Genomic DNA, 17615 nt, shown 5'->3' on the forward strand with positions numbered 1-17615 from the left:
CCAGTCTCTCAGAAGGGGCGGGGCATCGTTAGGCGGTTCAGGGGGCGGGAATCCCCGTGGGCCGGGGGCGGGGCTACGCCTATAAATACCCGGGGCGCCCCGCCGCCCTCGCACTGCTCGCTGAGGAGCCTCAGGAGCAGGAGCAGCGGGAGCAGCAGCGGCGGCGGCAGCGGCGGCAGCGGCGGCAGCGGCGGCGACCGGCGACAGCGGCGGCAGCGGCGGCGACCGGCGGCGACCGGCGGCGGCCGGCGGCCAGCGGCCAGCGGCCAGCGGCCAGCGGCGGCGGCGGCCGGCGGCGGCGACCGGCGGCGACCGGCGGCGGCGGCGGAGGCCAGCGGCGGCAGAGACCGGCGGCAGCGGCGGGCCGGAGGCGGCGGCGGCGGACGGCGGGAGGCGGCGGCGGGCAGCGGACCCTGCGGCGGCGGACAGCGGTTAGTGGCGGAGGGGGCCGGCGGGGGCCGGGGGGGGGCGGCGGAGGCCGGCGGGGGCCGGCGGGAGCCGGCGGGAGCCGGCGGGGTCGGGGGGGGCCGGAGGGGGGCGGCGGCGGTTTTGAGGCCAAGGCGGCCTGCGCTGTCCGGAGAGTGGGCGTTGTGGGTAGAGAGACTTGAGGGGGATTGGCGTGAGAAAGGTGAGGAGGGTCGGGGCCGCCGCTTTAAAGCGAGGGAAAAGGGCTGCGACACTGGGCGGTCGCGTCTCTGAGGGAAAGGCTAATCGAGCTTTGGGTTCCTGGTTCGCGCGAAAAGTCCACGAGGAGTGCGGGGGCGGTCGGATCGCACCTGTGGGGAGAGAAGCCTTTGCGACGCAGCGGGCACGAACTTTTGAATGGATCATTTGGCACTTAAGTCAGAAGGCCGTGGTGGCTATGGTAAGTGTTTGGACAAATCTTAGCAAATCTAGCGTATTTTGGGAAAACGTCATAACCGTAAAGTTAAAATGTTTGGGATGCTGGCTTTTATTTTACTTTATATGTGTCGATACTAACGTGTTTTTGTTTTTGTTTTGTATAATAATGAATTTTGGGTTTTTTTTGTGGCGCATTTTCCTTTTTGAATTTTTATTTTTTATATTAATTACAGTTTATTCAATTTGCATTGCACCTATAGCCTCCTCCCTCCTCCCCTCCCAAGCCCACCCTCCCTCCGTCATCTCCTTATTTTGTACAGTAGTATACAGCAAAGTATAATTCAAGTGCCACAGTGAGCTGGAAATTTTGTTGTTTGTCAAGGAATAGGTACTCAGTGTTTTCTTTTTTAATCAATTTCTAAATAATATGCAAAAGGTGCTCTTTTTCTACATCTCTACTTAGATATCAAGAGGAGGAGACCTAAATGATATTAAAATATAAGAAGTAATAGTGAGAGGCTGACAGGGGGGTTGGCAAAAGCCTGAATCCCAGTGCTTGGGGTGGAGAGTACAAGATGATTAGAAGTTAAAAGCCAGCTTCCAATACTTAGTTGATTCTATGCCTTGTCTGAAAACCAAAACCTGAGAGAGTGTAACAACAAGAAACATGTCATTATAATGATAAATAATGTATCTAATAATAAAGGACATCTCATGTTAAAGAAAATCAAAGGGAATTTTCCTGTTCCACTGAGCATATAGTACCTATGTCGATATTGGCATAAAAAAATAACTGAAATTTAAAACCATGGGGGAAAAAGCTACTTGTAAGCTATATATGATGATTGAATAAGTGTAATTTCAAAAAGTTCATTCAAATGTACATTTGATGAAATAATAAAATCAAAGTAGTAAACTCAGGTGGTACATACTGAATATGTAGGGATTTTGTTTTAGACTCTATGTACTTTAGCACTCAGAAATAAAAATGGAGCTAAAAGGGAAAAATTTGTTTTGTTACAGGTGCTTGAGTAGATGCCTACATACATTCTGTTGTCTTAAGCTGCAGCTGGATTTTCCTGTGGATGAAGAAGGCTGGTTACCCAATTACTTGTGGTACCTTAAAATTCAGCTAGTTGCCTTATAGTCGAAACTCTGGTCCAAACAGAAGATATTTATGTACTCTTGAGAAAGTATTTAGAAAATGTTCAAACGCATATTGTGAAGCAGTATGTAGGAGATAATATAGAGGCTAACAAAACCATATCTTTGAACACTATTTAGTGGTTTACAAAATAATAATGCGGAAATTACTGAAATGGAAATGCCAAGTATATCATTGAGGCATAAATGGTCTAATTTCAAAAACATTCAAATTATAACTATATAAATATATTGCAATATATCAAGCAAACTAGCATATTTTGATCACTACTATATTGCAAATCCAAAACTGGATAGAAAATAAACATTAGATATTTTATAGTTCCAACCCTAAAATGAGTTTTTGATCCTGTGTTTTTGTTTTTTTTTTTTTTTCATAACACAGACAGAGGCAAACAAACACACACAGAGAGACAGAGAGAGAGAAAGTGTGTGTGAAGCTGTTAAGCTGAGAATGAACAATCTGGAAACTTAAGAAAACTGTTGCTCTCGCTTTTCCCCAACTGATTATCTACAGTTCTGCTTTTGGTCCAAAGATAGTGCTTACCAAGTTTCCTAAATGTTTCCCAAGCAATTATTTTTATGAAGTGGATAAAAAAATAATAATTTATATTGTATTTTGTTCTAGCAGACTGTGAACATTTGCATAGGGTGGGGTTGAAAATACCTGTTGTATATAACTTGAAAACTCCACACAAAGAGTGAGTGATGTGAGAACAACAACCCCCCTCCCAAATAAAACAACAACAACAACAAAAAAAAAAACCAAGGTAATATGAAAGAATTTGACTAATAGAGCAAGCAAGTCAATTGTTGGTTCCCATCTTTTATGTCTCTATCTCTTAATTTTCTGAATGGAGATTATTTCAACATGAAACAAATACAAAGCTGTACTAGAAACCATTTTAACTTATAGGCGTAAGAGGGAAAATTAGCATATCATGAGAGTGTCAGGGATGTGATTTCAGTTCATTCCTTTGCCTCCTAACAGCTTTGGATAGGCAGTTTGCTTTTTTATTTTTATTTTTTCATTTTATTGATTTGATTTTTCTGTCTTTTGCCTAGTGTCAGTTAATATAAGACTTGCGGGTGACGTGAGGAAGTCTGCTGTGACCAGAAAGGCAGTGCAGCCATAAAATACCCAGAAGGGTGAACACTACTGGGCAGACAGCTGGAGTGTGAGTCAAAACAGCTGGATCATAAAAGTGCATGTGACAGAGGGTAAGCCTCTTCCAACTTCATCAAGCTTCTTATATTTAAACACATTTTCAGAGGGCAAAGATTCTCTTATTTTGGATCTACAGCATTGTTAAAACTAGCTTTTTTATCAAAACCATTTTCAGTTGAAATTTTGGAGTACAATTTATTTGGCTCCCTGTTTTGAAGCCATAGGAAGTAGAATTAAATGTCATAATTTTGAAAAAGACCTTGTTTTTTTAAATAAGTCATGCTAGTGGCTATCCAGAACTGGCCTATGAACTGGAATGTCAAGTCTTTGAAAACTGACACAGCAGTCACTAAGGTTTCTTAAGATCTGCTTAAAGGCCTCCAAAGCTTTCTTTACAAGGAAATCTATGTGCTTTTTGGAATAGTATTCATAGTGGGTTAATGCAGTCACCTCTTTTCCGACAACCCTCACAAATTTCTGATTCCAAAATTTGTGCTGTGTTGTTGAAGCTGAGTCTTCTGTCTTTTGACCATGAGATTTTCTTCAATTATCTTGGATAAACAGGGCAGCAGTAGCAGCTCAGAAAACATTAAAACCCAGCATTACCCAGTATAACCCAGTGAAACTCAAAAGTCTTCAGTCATCCAGGAACACAAATAATATCCCTAACACTGCCAAAGACACTCTTACACACGTCCCATTCTTCTTTTACAACAGAACAAAAATAAAGATATCTGGTTTGTGTTATCTTAGTACTTCTCTGGTTCTGTCTGATTTGCTTTTCTGACCTGCACCTTGTCTCTACTCCCATTGTCCATCTACCTTTCCAGTTGTCACAATAAGCTTTTTATCTAGTCCTTTTTATTTTGGCTTGTGTTTTAATCTAACTCAGTTATCTCTTCAAGCTACCTTGTAAATTTTCAGGGGAATGAAGAGAGGCTAATAGAAGGTAAGAACCATTTAGTATCTCTTTTACCTAGCATAAGGCTTCTTGGAAAATACTGCAGGGGTCTTCAATTTTTTATCACATCATGAAACTGTAGTTACTATTTGATATTGAACAACTTAGGTTAACATTACGAGGTCCATGTGAATCATTCATCTTTTTTAAATAGGCTGTCTGTAATGTAGAGTTGACAACCTAAATTTGTGTGAAAAGGGGTAATAAAGGTTTCAAACCCACAACTATCTGATTTGCTATTTGAAAAAAATAACCTTAATGCCCCCACTGCAGCATTGTAAGTTCTGACATTGGGTCCTACAACAGATGCACACCTCACCAACAAACCCTGGATGCCCTTTTCAGAGCGGTTATAGAATCCTTTTGACCTTCTCTGACTCTTGTGCTTAGGATCTCTGGAAGAATGATGATTTCTTTCTGTAAATTCCCAATGCAAGCAGTTTTTTTTTCTTTCCATTTGTTTATTATAGGAAGAGCTTTGCTAACAGTCCAGCTCTGTTTCTCTATTCTTGATAAGATGAGCAGATTATTTTTTGTTACCTGTTGACTGTTAATTGATGGAATTGTTTAACATCTCATAATTTTTTTTTTGTTTTTAAACTTACCATAACATTATCTTAAGAGATGTAAATGTCAGAATTGTTACCCACATGCAGTGCGTAAAGATATAGCTCCCCCTAGGAATGAACATGTCAGAGTTGAAAAAATTTTAAATTTCAGTCTTAATTTCTTGGGTGCTTTTGAATTAAAAAAAAAAGGTAACAAAAAATGACTGATACAGCTTTTCCATATGGATGTGGCTGTTAAAACCATAAGGCACAGGAAGAAGGGATGGCTAATCATTAATAAAGTGGAGTGAAATGAGCACTTCAGTGCATAAGATGACATTCAGGGCCATTACAGGATCAGGCATATCTGAAAGGGAACTAAGCTTCAGCAGCAGAGAAAGACTTGCCATAATGACTCTAAGGTTAAGGGTAAGCAAACACACTGATGATGGTCAGCACAAAAGCATAGCACCAAAATATGTGAAGAGGAAGAGAGTATGTGGAAAAGTATAGGGGATACTAAGGATGACAGTAGCTTGCCAGTATGTTCACCACCAGGGCTGTAATGCTGAACTCCACTCAGTTTTAGATTACATTCACAGATTTCCTCTCCTTCTGGGAGTAAATAACATCACCCACATTGTAGCAAACAGGCAAGATTCTAAGCCATAGAGGTAATTGATGCTGCTGGGGAGAAGGTACATATTTTAGTCAGACCAGACTTATTTTTTGATGTTTTTTCTTTTATTTTTATTAATTGCAGTTTATTCACTCTGTGTCCCAGTGCTAGACCCCTTCCCCACCCCCTCCCAATCCCATGCTCCCTCCCTCTTCTCCTCCCTTGCCCCTCCTCCCATGTCCAATGACAGGGTAGGTCCTCCTCCCCTTCCATCTGACCCTAGTCATCAGGTCTCATCAGGACTGGCTTCTTTGTCTTCCTCTGTGGACTGGTAAGGCTTCTCCCCCCTCAGGGGGAGGTGATCAAAGAGCCAGCCACTGAGTTCATGTCAGAGACAGTCCTTGTTCCTGTTACTGGGGAACCCTCTTTAGACACCGAGCTGCCATGGGTTACTTCAGTGCAGGGGTTCTAAGTTATCTCCAGGCATGGTTCTTGTTTGCAATTTCAGTCTCAGAAAAGACCCCTGTGCCCAGAATTTTTCATTCTTGTTGCTTTCTTTGTAGAGCTCCTGTTCCCGCCAGGTCTTTCTATCTCCCCCTTCTTTCATAAGACTCCCTGTACTCTGCAAAAACTTTAGCTATGAATCTCAGCATATGTTTTGATACCCTGCTGGGTAGATTCTTTCAGAGAGACCACACTTATTTTGACATTTTTTTTGTTCCTTTCTCAGGTTTGTTGCAGGAATGAGTTTCTGTCTTCTTGTAATCTTGCCAGTTGTTTATTTTTCCATTTCTTAGCTGCTTTTCAGCCAAACTAAGCTTTAAAAAGTAAAGTGTTAGTATTAGTTACATTTACATCCCTTTGGTTATTAAAGTAGGTGGATATATTTCATATGTTCCTCTGTTTACATTTTGAATGTTTGGATTTTAAGGAGCTCCAATAAAAAAATGACTTCACTTTTTCACTTAATAAACTGATATAAAATAGAGTTGTACAGGGAAGCCAAAGTGCAACCTTTACTACAATGGTTAAGTGCAGAACATTGACTGATAATTGTAAAAGTCAAGTAGTACTTTTAAAAAAGTACCAAATTTACTTAAATATTGCCAAACAGGTTTGAGGCTTGTGGCAGTACATGAACAAAGATATTTAGACTTGATATGCATGAGCCTGCTTACAAAGAAGCAGAGTGTTCATTAGAATTTCATAAACTATTTATGTCCCCTTGTCTTTTGCCCATTTATTTTTATTCTGCTATATATTTATTAACATGTAAGCCACTCGACATCTTATTTTTTATTTTTGGTGGGTTTTGTTAGTTTAGTTTTTAAGATAGGCTCTCACTCTGTAGCTCAAGTGTCCTTAAACTCCATCCCAAGCTTCTTGCTTCAGTTTCCCCAGTGCTGGAATTACAGATATAAGGCACCATGCCCACCTAAGAGCTTTAGAACAAAGGCATTTTTGCACTGAAAAGAGTTGTACAAAGTTTGTCAAGTTTTCCACTTTGGCTTAAAGTGATTTTTAGGTTTTTTTAGGTTTTCCTCCCTAATTTCATTATATTCAGATACATATTTCCTTAAAGAATTTTAATTTTAATTCATGTTTCATATTTAGAAACAACTAAAATATGTGAAAGTTTTAAGATGAATAAGACCTGATTACATACACACACACACACACACACACACACACACACACAAACACACACACACAGCAACAATATGTGGGAAAGATTATATATCAGGACCAAGAAAATGAAATCTTGCAAAGACTTAATTCTCCCCCAAACAAGGTATTATTAATTTACCTCAGTCACAAACAAGGAACTGGAAAATATTTTAAATCTATTTTGAGCAGCTGGACTTTAAAATAGTTTGCAGAAATAATAAAGCAGAATAGGCAAAACAAACCTATATATGTTGCAGAAGATATTCTTATCTAGGTCTTTAATATATGATAAAAGCATGTCTGCATTTTTGTGTGTGGCAGGGTCATCCACCCTGGTGCTTTGAATGCAAAGCAAGGACACATGTTGCCATTCTGCTTTCAAGTTACTCTCAGACTGAAACAAGTCTGAGAGTAGGCAGCGTTTGTCCTGCCGCCAGCAGGAGAAGGGGAGGACCTTCTGCCAGCTTGAGGAAAGCACCTTGGCTCTGGGAGAAGAGCTGCACTTCTCCAGGCAGCAGCATCAGACCAGAAGTTGGGAGATAGTGGTTGGCTTTTTTTTTTCTATACGATTTTTTTTAATATTTATTTTTTAAAATGTTTTAGTTTTTCTTCACAATTTATTCACTAAATATCCTGATTGAAGACCCCTCCCTCAACTCCCCCAGTCCCACCCTCTCTCCCTCTTCCCCTCATCACCTTCCCCTACTCCAATGAAAGGCAGAGTTCTCCACTATTGCCATTTGCCCATAGCTTGTTAAGTCCCATTAGGACTGCTTGGATCCTCTTCCTCAGTGGTTTGGCAAGGCTGCATCACCAGGGGCGAGTGATCAGAGAGCAGTCAACTAAGTTCATGATCCCTGTAGCTCAGAGATCCACATGGAGACTGAGCTGCAAATCGGCCAGGAGTGGTATGGCTGATTCTTGAGGTTGTGCTATTCCCAATTTTCTGAGAAAGCACCAAATTGATTTCCAAAGTAGTTGTACAAGTTTGCACTCCCACCAGCAATGGAGAAGGGTTTCCCTTTCTCCACATCCTCTACAGCATGTGTTGTCACTTGCATATTTTTTTATTAATTTTTTTAACTTTTTTTTTACACTTTATTCACTTTGTAACCCCCCATAAGCCCCTCCCTCCTCCCCTCCCGTTCCCACCCTCCTTCGCCCTTCTTCACGCATGCCCTTCCCCAAGTCCACTGATAGGGGAGGTCCTCCTCTCCTTCCTTCTGATCTTAGTCTATCAGATCACATCAGGAGTGGCTGCATTGTCATCTTCTGTGGCCTGGTAAGGCTGCTCTCCCCTCAGGGGGAGGTGATCAAAGAACAGGCCTATCAGATTATGTCAGAGGCAGTCCCTCTTCCCATTACTAAGTAACCCACTTGGACACTACACTGCCATGGACTACATCTGTGCAGGGGTTCTAGGTTATCTCCATGCATGGTACTTGGTTGGAGTATGGGTCTCTGGGAAGACCCCTGTGTTCAAATCGCCTGTTTCTGTTGCTCTCCTTGTGGGGTTCCTGTCCTCTCCATAACCTACTATTTCCCACTTTTTACATAAGATTCCATGCACTCTGCCGAACAGTTGGCCATAAAGTCTCAGCGTCTGCTTTGATAGTCTGCAGGGCAGAGCCTTTCAGAGGCCCTCTGCGGCAGGTTCCTAGGTTGTTTCCTGCTTTCTTCTTCTTCTGATGTCCATCCTCTTTGCCTTTCGGGTGGGATGGGGATTGAGCATTTTAGTCAGGGTCCTCTCTCTTGATTAGTTTCTTTAGATGGACAGATTTTAGTAGGTTTATCCTACTAAAGTCTATATGAGTGAGTACATACCGTGTGTTTTCTGATTCTGGGACAGCTCACTCAGGATGATCCTTTCCGGGTCCCACCATTTACCTGCAAATTTCATGATTTCCTTATTTTTCATTGCAGAGTAATACTCCATTGTGTAGATGTACCACAATTTCTGCATCCATTCTTCAGTTGAGGGGCATCTGGGCTGTTTCCAGCTTCTGGCTATTGCAAATAAGGCTGCTACAAACATGGTTGAGCAAATGTCCTTATTGTGTACTTGAGCCTCTTTTGGATATATGCCTAGGAGTGGTATGGCTGGATCTTGAGGAAGTGCTATTCCTAGTTGTCTGAGAAAGCGCCAAATTGATTTCCAGAGTGGTTGTACCAGTTTACATTCCCACCAGCAGTGGAGGAGGGTTCCCCTTTCTCCACAACCTCTCCAACATGTATTGTCACTTGAGGTTTTCATCTTGGTCATTCTGATGGGTGTAAGGTGAAATCTCAGGGTTGTTTTGATTTGCATTTCCCTGATGGCTAATGAGGTTGAGCATTTCTTTAAGTGTTTCTCTGCCATTCGATATATTGATCTTAGCCATTCTGATAGGTATAAGATGGAATCTCAAGGTTGTTTTGATTTGCATTTTCCTGATGACTAAGGACACTGAGCATTTCTTTAAGTGTTTCTGTGCTTAGCTCTGTACCCCATTTTCTTTTTTTTTTTTACCAACAATGACTTTTGATTAAAACTTTTTAATTACATTTTTATTTTTTATATTAATTATAGTTTATTCACTTTGTATCTTTGCTGTAGCCCCCTCTCTCATTCCCTCCCAATCCACCCTTCCTTCCTCATCTCCTCCATGTCCCTCTCCAAGTCCACTGATAGGGGAGGTCCTCCTCCCCTTCCATCTGAACCTAGCCTATCAGGTCTCATCAGGACTGGCTGCAATGTCTTTCATCTGTAGCCTGCAAGGCTGCTCCCCAATTCATGGGGAGGTGATCAAAGAGCCAGCCACTGAGTACATGTCAGAGGTAGTCCCTGTTCCCTTTACTAGGAAACTCACATTTACACAATGGAATTGTACTCAGCAATTAAAAACAAGTAAATAGTGAAATTTGCAGGCAAATGGTGGGATCTAGAAAAGATCATCCTGAGTTAGGCATCCCAGAAGCAGAAAGACACACATGGTATATTCTCACTTAAAAGTGGATATTAAACATACTAAAATATGTACACCTAAAGATGCTAAGGAAGAAGGAGGACCCTGGGTAAGATGTGCTCCATTTTCTAATTGGATTATTTGGTTTGTTGGTGGCTGATTTCTTGAGTTCTTTATATATTCTGGGTATTAGCCCTCTGTCTGATAGAGGGTTGGTAAAGATCTTTTCCCAGTTTGTAGGCAGTCGTTTTGTTCTGCTGACAGTGTCCTTTGCTTTACAGAAGGTTTTCAGTTTCATGAGGTCCTATTTATTAATTGTAGATCTTAGAGCCTAACCTGTTGGTGTTCTGTTCAGGAAATTTTCTCCTGTGCCAATGAGTTTGAGGCTCTTCCCCACATTTTCTTCCAACAGATTTACAGATTCAGTGCAATTCCCATCAAATTGTCAGCACAGGTATTTACTGACATTGAAGGAAAAAAATCTCAACTTCATATTAAATAACACAAAACCCAGAATAGCTAAAGCAATCCTCTATAATAAAAGATTTTCCAGAGGTATCTCCATTTCTGATCTCAAGCTGTACTATAGAGCAACAATAATAAAAAGTGCATGAGACTGGCATAGAAACAGACTGGTGGATCAGTGGAATTGAATAGAAGAACTAGAACTAAACCCACATAGCTATGGAAACCTTATTTTTGACAAAGATGCCCAAACCATACAATGGAAAAAACATATCATCTGCAACAAATGGTGCTGGTCTAACTGGAATTCCACATGTAGAAAAATGCTAATAGACCCTTATCTATCACCCTGCACAAAATTAAAGTCCCAATTAGACCCATATCTATCACCCCGCACGAAAGTCCAAGTGGATCAAAGATCTCAGCATACAACTAGACACACTAAATCTGTCGGTAATGGCTGTCTAAAGCCCATTATTTTCTGGCAATTTCTTTACACTTTGGTGGAAAGGTGGGAAAAGAAAATAGAGATTATTGCCTGGGAGAGGTGGGAATGAAATAATGTTTTGATAGATTTGTGGTAACTTGGAGGGAAGTAATCCTCTGGAATTTGGGGTTTTCAAATAATTTGAGAGTCCATAGTTTTGGGAAAGATGATCAAATTGCAGCTTCTAAATTCAGACTTCAGTGAGGCATGTTCATTTTCTTAAGTGGCATTCCATATTTTTATCTCCAATACACTTTTTAATCAGATTTTGTTTTAAACATTTGTATTCTGCCAAAAAACTGGCAGAAAATGCAAACAGAATTAATGACATAGAAAGGTGCATGGGCTTAGAATGAGATTTAGTTACTCTGTTAGGTGATATCACTTGTGAAAAAAATGCACGTTTTCCTGACTGAGGCCATCCCAGAGTGCTTGGAAGCTGCTCTCAGCATTTTCAGAGTTACTTTATTCCCTGATAATTTTTATAATTAGAAAATCAAAATGATGCTGAGAGACAGCATATCTATTTTATTTCAAACACACATGCATGCGGCACATGCGCCACAGTGCACATAAGTCCACACAGAGATATGAGCTCTCATGCCCCCCCTTTTTTTTCTGTGAAAGAAGCTTTGTTTTTCTGGACTTGGTCAAGCAAGGAACCAAGTTGTATACACCACAGCCCTGTGTGTATCCTGCTTGTGAGAGCTCCTGTCAGGACACAGATTGAGCAGTGATGAGCAAGAACCAGTATTTTGTTGTATTGTCTCAGTTTAAAAGTGAGATGTAGGGCTCAGTTTATTTCTATAAACAGTTTTAAAAGTATTATGCAGCATGATACTACAACCCTATGGAATGATATATAGCTGCCAAATCAAAGTTTGAAGCTATAGTAATTTGAAAAGCTAAGAGTTAAAAAAAAAAGAGGGGGGATGTTTAGAATGGCCTCAGTGGTTTCAGTTACTTACAGAGGAAAAAAAAAAAAAGATTAAAAAGATGTCTGTTACCAAATCAGAAAAAAAGGGTGTCAATATACTAATGGAATTTTTATGTGGTGAAGTAATACCATCTCTGTTTTAAAATAGCCTCTTTTTTTTTTGTTTGTTTTTTGAGAGAGGCTCTCTATAGACCAGGCTCATCTAGAACCACGTAATTCCAGGCTGGCTTTGTGACTATCCTCAGGCCTCAGTCTATTAAATGATGAGAATACCAGCATGAGCAAACATGCTAGTTTTAAAATAACCTTTAATTTGTATTTAGTCATTTTCTAATGATATTAGAAAAAAACTTGAAATAAAATACTTCAAAGTTGGGAAAAAATAGAATTTGAAACAATGCGTTAATGAACCCAACTGGCTGCCTGGCATGGTGTCTTACATTCAAGAGTCTAAGGCAGGAGGATTTCTTTGAGTTTAAAAGTTAGCTTAAGACTGCTTAGTGATTTCTACATATGCCTCAGATACAGAGAAGTCCCTTGATTCAAAGAACCAAAACAAAAGAAAAAGCTGGTTTATAACTATGAATTCATGTGTATGTATAAAAATATATAAGGTATACAGGCAATTTTTAGTAGTTATTGTTCCAATGTTGTACTTTTTGTAGCTTCCTCATGTTTGATATTTTCAATAAGCATGAAATTTATTTTACAGTGCATATTTTTTGAGGTGAAGACACTTGGATCCCGCTTTTTGTGCATTGCATAACAAAGCTCTGATTTTCAGCCTGGTGTATTCTAGAAGCCTGAGAAAGCTGCTGGCTGGCAAGATGTAGTTCCCATCCTTCTTCTAGGACACGGTAGTGACAGTTCTGCTTCTGGACACAAGATGGCGCTTGCCAGATAGCCTAATATTTCTCCAGAAAAGTGTTTTTATGAAGTGAGCAAACCTAACAATGAATCATATTTTGTATTAGAAAAGTATGACAGCATGTCGTATGTAATTGAAACTCATTTGCAAAAGTGTGTGTGTATGTATGTATGTATGTATGTATGTGTCAGGAAGACAAAGCCCCATCCAAGACTAATGTAAGGACTCAAAATATTTAAAACTGAGTTTATAGAGTCCTACTCATAGTAGAAAGCTCTGTTATTGCCATTCTCTTGAGTCTCTACCTGCTATCTAAATGGCTACAAGAGTTTTGATAGGGAAATTTATTTACACCTTTTTGTAACCCATTTTATTGGTTTGGCTCTCTGCTCCTTTCTGGCACAACCTCAGTTAAAATCACATTTTCAAATGATGTAGACAGTGTACTTATGATCTTTGTGAGCCCTAGAATTGTAATGCAAATGCAAAAGTGCCCAGAAGAGTAAATGCTCTGCTAGAACTCAGCTGGAGTGAAAATCAAGACAGCCTTCAGTTAGTCATATAGTTATGACAGGAAACAAAACTGCTTGGTGCAAGGCAGTGTTGCCAATGTTCTTTTTGTTTGCTTGCTTCTTTATTTTGTGTGTATGAGGCTTGTCTATGTGACACATATGTGCAATGCCCTTGAAGACAGAGGAAGGTGATGAATCCCCTGGCATGAGTTACAAATGATTGTTGATCTTAGAGCCTGTGCTGTTGTTGAATTGAGGAAGTTGTCTCCTGTGCCAATGAGTTAAAGGCTCTTTCCCACTTTTTCTTCTAACAGATTTAGTGTGTCTGGTTTTATCTTGAGGACTTTGATCCAACTTTAGTTTTGTTCAGGGTGATCAATACGGATCTACCATTTGTTGTTAGTTGTTGATAGTTGTTGCTATCTTTTTTCCATTGTATGGTTTTGGTTTCTTTGTCAAAAATGAAGTATCCATAGGTGTGTGGGTTTATTTCTTGATCTTCTATTCGATTCCATTGATCTACCATTCTGTTTTTATGCCAGTACCATGCAGTTTTTATTACTATTGCTCTGTAACAGTTTGAGATCAGGGATAGTGATACCTCCAGATGATCTGTTGTTCTACAGGATTGTTTTGGCAATTCTGAGTTTTTTGTTTTCCATATGAAATTGAGAATTGTTCTTTTAAGGTCTGTAAAGAATTGTGTTGGTAATTTGATGGAAATTGCACTGAATCTGTAGATTGCTTTTGACAGGATGGCCATTTTCACTATTTAATCCTGCCAAGCCATGAGCATGGGAGACCTTTCCATCTTTTGATACCTTCTTCAATTTCTTTCTTCAGAGACTGGAAGTTTTTTTGTTGTTGTTGTTGTTTTTTTTTTTTTTTTTTTTTTTTTCAACATGTCTTTCACTGCTTGGTTAGAGTCACACCAAGGTACTTTATATTATTAGTGGCTATCGTGAAGGGTATAGCTTCCCTAATTTCTTTCTCAGCCCTTTTGTCTTTCATATATTGTAGGGGTACTGATTTTTTTGAGTTAATTTGTATTCAGCAACTTTGCTGAAGGTATTTATCAGCTGAAGGAGTTCTCTGGTTGAATTTTGGGGGTCACTCATGTATACTATCATATAAGATAAATATAGGATAGATCTGTATACCTAAAGAAGCTAAGCAAGAAGGAGTACCTTGGGTAAGATGATCAGTCCTCACTCAGGCAAATGGGACGGACATCGGAAGAGACAGAAAGCAGGGAACGGGACAGGAGCCTATCACAGAGGGCCACCGAAAGACTCTACTTAGCAGGGTATCAAAGCGGATGCTGAGGCCCATAGCTAAACTTTGGGCAGAGTGCACGGAGTCCTATGAAAGAAGGGGGAGATAGAAAGTCCTGGAGGGGACAGGAGCTCCACAAGGAGAGCCACAAAACCAAAAATTCTGTGCCCAGGGGTCTTTTCTGAAACTGATAATCTAACCAAGAACCATGCATGAACATAACCTATAACCCCTACACATATGTAGCCATGGCAGCCAGTCTGCAAGGGGGTACCCTAGTAAGGGAAACAGGGACCATCTCTGACATGAACTCAATGGCTGGCTCTTTGATCACCTCCCCCTGAGGCGGAAGCAGCCTGACCATGCCACAGAGGAAGACAATGCAGCCAGTCCTTATGAGACCTGATAGGCTAGGGTCAGATGGAAGGGAAGGACAACCTCCCCAAACAGTGGACTTGGCGAGGGGCATGGGAGGGAGAGTGGAATTGGGAGGGAATGAGGGTAGGGGCTTCAGCTGGGATGCAATGTGAACAAAATGTAATTAATATAAAAATAAAAATTTAAAAAAGAGTTACAAATGGTCTGTGACCCATTTGTATGCCTCTGGGATTCAGTCCCAGGTGGTCTAAAAAAGCCACAATGGCATTTAATCACTTAGAAACCCTTCCAGCCCCCTGTGTTTTTTGTTTTTTGTTTGTTTGTTTGTTTTTTTCTTTTGAGTAGGACCTTACTCTATAGTCCAGGCTTGCCCGATGCTGGCTATGTACACTAGATTGGGCTAGAATTTGCAGCTATCTATCTCTGCCTCCCTACTGCTGGGATTATATAGATTCATAGCCATCTCTACTAGTGATTCTGGAATGTGTGTCTGTCTGTCTCTCTGTATATCCCAGTGTGTCCATAGAACAACTCAAATGTAGTTTAATTGTGATATTTTCAAAATCTGAGTTTCTGTGAATATGATTCTAAGTTGAGGAAAATGTATGTATTAAAGCTCAATAATGAAATTAGACAAATATTCACAATGATAGCTACTTTTGAAATACTGTCATTTCCAAGCCAAATATATGACTCACAAGAGACCCATGGAAAGCATCCTGAAAATACGTAGCCATGTCAGTCATTCCAATCCTCTGACTGTCTTCCTCTAAATGATAGGTTATTGTTGTATCTGGGCCAGTGTAGGAGACACAGACATCTGGCTGACATGGGCAGATAAGCATGGTAAGCAGCACTGATAAGTTATGTAAGTGAAAAAAAAAAAAGGAGTTTCTAGACTAAACTTTGAAAGCTCTTAGAGTACCAAAATAATAACGGGAATGGTACCCCTGAGGTACTCTGCTCTTCTTGCCTATCTCACATTTGTCACCAGCACACATTCTCATTCCTTTTAAACAGTGGCTATGATAGGGACTATGTATTAAAACATAAAAGTACCTTTTTAAAAATTTTTCCTAACCACGATCTTATATCTTGACCTGGTGGTAAGAAACTTTTCCTTTATTTTTTAAAGATTTGTGTGTGTGGTGTCTGGTGTGTGTGTATATCCGTCCGTATCCGTGGAGGCCAAAAAAGGGGTGTTGTTTCTCCTGATGCTGGAGTTGCAGGCAGTTGTAGTACAGGGAAATGAACACAGGTACACCGAAAAAGCAGCAAGCACTATAAAGTGCTGAAACTTTTGCCTACCCTCTGCTCTTTTTAAAAATTAATATCTAGTGTCATATATTCAAATTATTTGTTCAAGCTTTTTTTCTTTTATTGGATTATGTATATTGTTCATGGGGGTGGCTCCTGCTTGTGTGTGTGGAGGGCAGAGGTCTGCATTGGGTGTCTTCCTCAATCACTATACACATTTTTGAGACAACGTATCATACTGAACCTGGAGTTCCCCAGACTGGCTAGCAAGCTCCAGGGGTCCTCCTGTCTACATCCCTAAACCTGGGATTGTAGGCACAAGCTTAGTTCTTCACGTATGGCAAGCACTTTACTGAGATAGTTCCCCAGCCCTTTATTTAGGCTCATTTAAAAGTTTTCAGATGCCTCTAAAATGACTGATGTTCTTGTTAAGTCAGGTAGTCAAACATAAACCACTTTGACTTTGACCTAACGGCTTTTCAGGATGATTAAAAGCTCACTGATTGATTTCTTGCCTAAATCTAGATGTACTAATGAATCAAATCCATATTTAGACCATCCATGGTTTATACTGAACTTACACTTTAACTTCTGTGTAATCAGTGTCTACCTGGTGTTACCCACTTAGGCTGCTGCTGATCCTCCAAGAAATATTTACCACTTGGAATATGTTTTGATATTAGGTGGTACAAGTTGCCTATTTAGTTTGCTAGTATATTTAGAACTGGGTTCCAAACCCCATGTCTATACATTATATCAGAGGATCTTGCCATAGCAGGAGCCTGAGAAAATTGGTATTTATTTGCACCTTCAAAGTCTCTCTGATGGCCTCACCCAAAACTACTAGAATCTGGATGATAAGAATAAGTTTGGTCATGCCTAGATTTTTTTTCCTATCACAAATGTTTTGAGGAGTATTCCTTTTTCTTTAAATTTCCAGTAGGTGATCTTAGATAGGTCTTTCTCACTGATACTTCAGTGAAGAAAGGCACAGCTTAGTAGTCTGGGCATATAATAGAGCTTTGTGTATGTGTTGTGTGGATGCATTGTAAGGCCCTTGTCTCCTTTTTTTTTTAATTTTATTCTTTAAGATATTTTCCATTACACAATCCATAACCTTAACTCTGAGTAATCTTATCTATTAGCATTCTATAAATTTTAACAGTAATGGAGAAATGCAGAACTGTTTAGGTTTTTGTTCTCCTTTTTTAAAGTTTTTATGTCAAGTCAAAATTATTTGAACAAAGATTATGGAGTTATTTTCTTCCTGTCAGTGACATAATGCAGCTTGCCATTTAGTCCATTTGGGATACTCTGTTTACTGTTAAGTTCCTTTGTTAAGTGTACCTCTGTTTTATAGGTCACTGAGTAGTTTGTCTAAGATTACTTTTACAGTGTCTTTAACAATGTCCATGGACCCCCACTGATCTTTGAGAATATTTTGCTAGACAATTCCTATTTTTTATGAACTTAATGCATAAAAATACTAATACTTACTCTGTAGCTAATGTGTGTCTTCT

At 40.0% G+C, this 17615-nt stretch overlaps 1 protein-coding gene across 2 annotated transcripts in view; it reads left to right on the forward strand.

Annotated features, from left to right (window-relative positions):
- Positions 1–298: 298 nt before the first annotated feature.
- The window catches only part of Pwwp3b (PWWP domain containing 3B), a 31180-nt gene continuing 13863 nt past the window's right edge, over positions 299–17615 (forward strand). The window contains exons 1-4 of one of the 2 annotated variants that reach the window (XM_021628655.2): positions 299–431; positions 744–865; positions 1867–1959; positions 3073–3228. The gene's annotated coding sequence lies outside the window, so the exon portion shown is untranslated. The remainder of the gene's footprint in view (positions 432–743; positions 866–1866; positions 1960–3072; positions 3229–17615) is intronic. The other variant, XM_060374431.1, reaches the window with a different exon arrangement.

This window comes from Meriones unguiculatus, chromosome X, assembly GCF_030254825.1.
Source record: "Meriones unguiculatus strain TT.TT164.6M chromosome X, Bangor_MerUng_6.1, whole genome shotgun sequence".
Classification (NCBI taxonomy): domain Eukaryota; kingdom Metazoa; phylum Chordata; class Mammalia; order Rodentia; family Muridae; genus Meriones; species Meriones unguiculatus.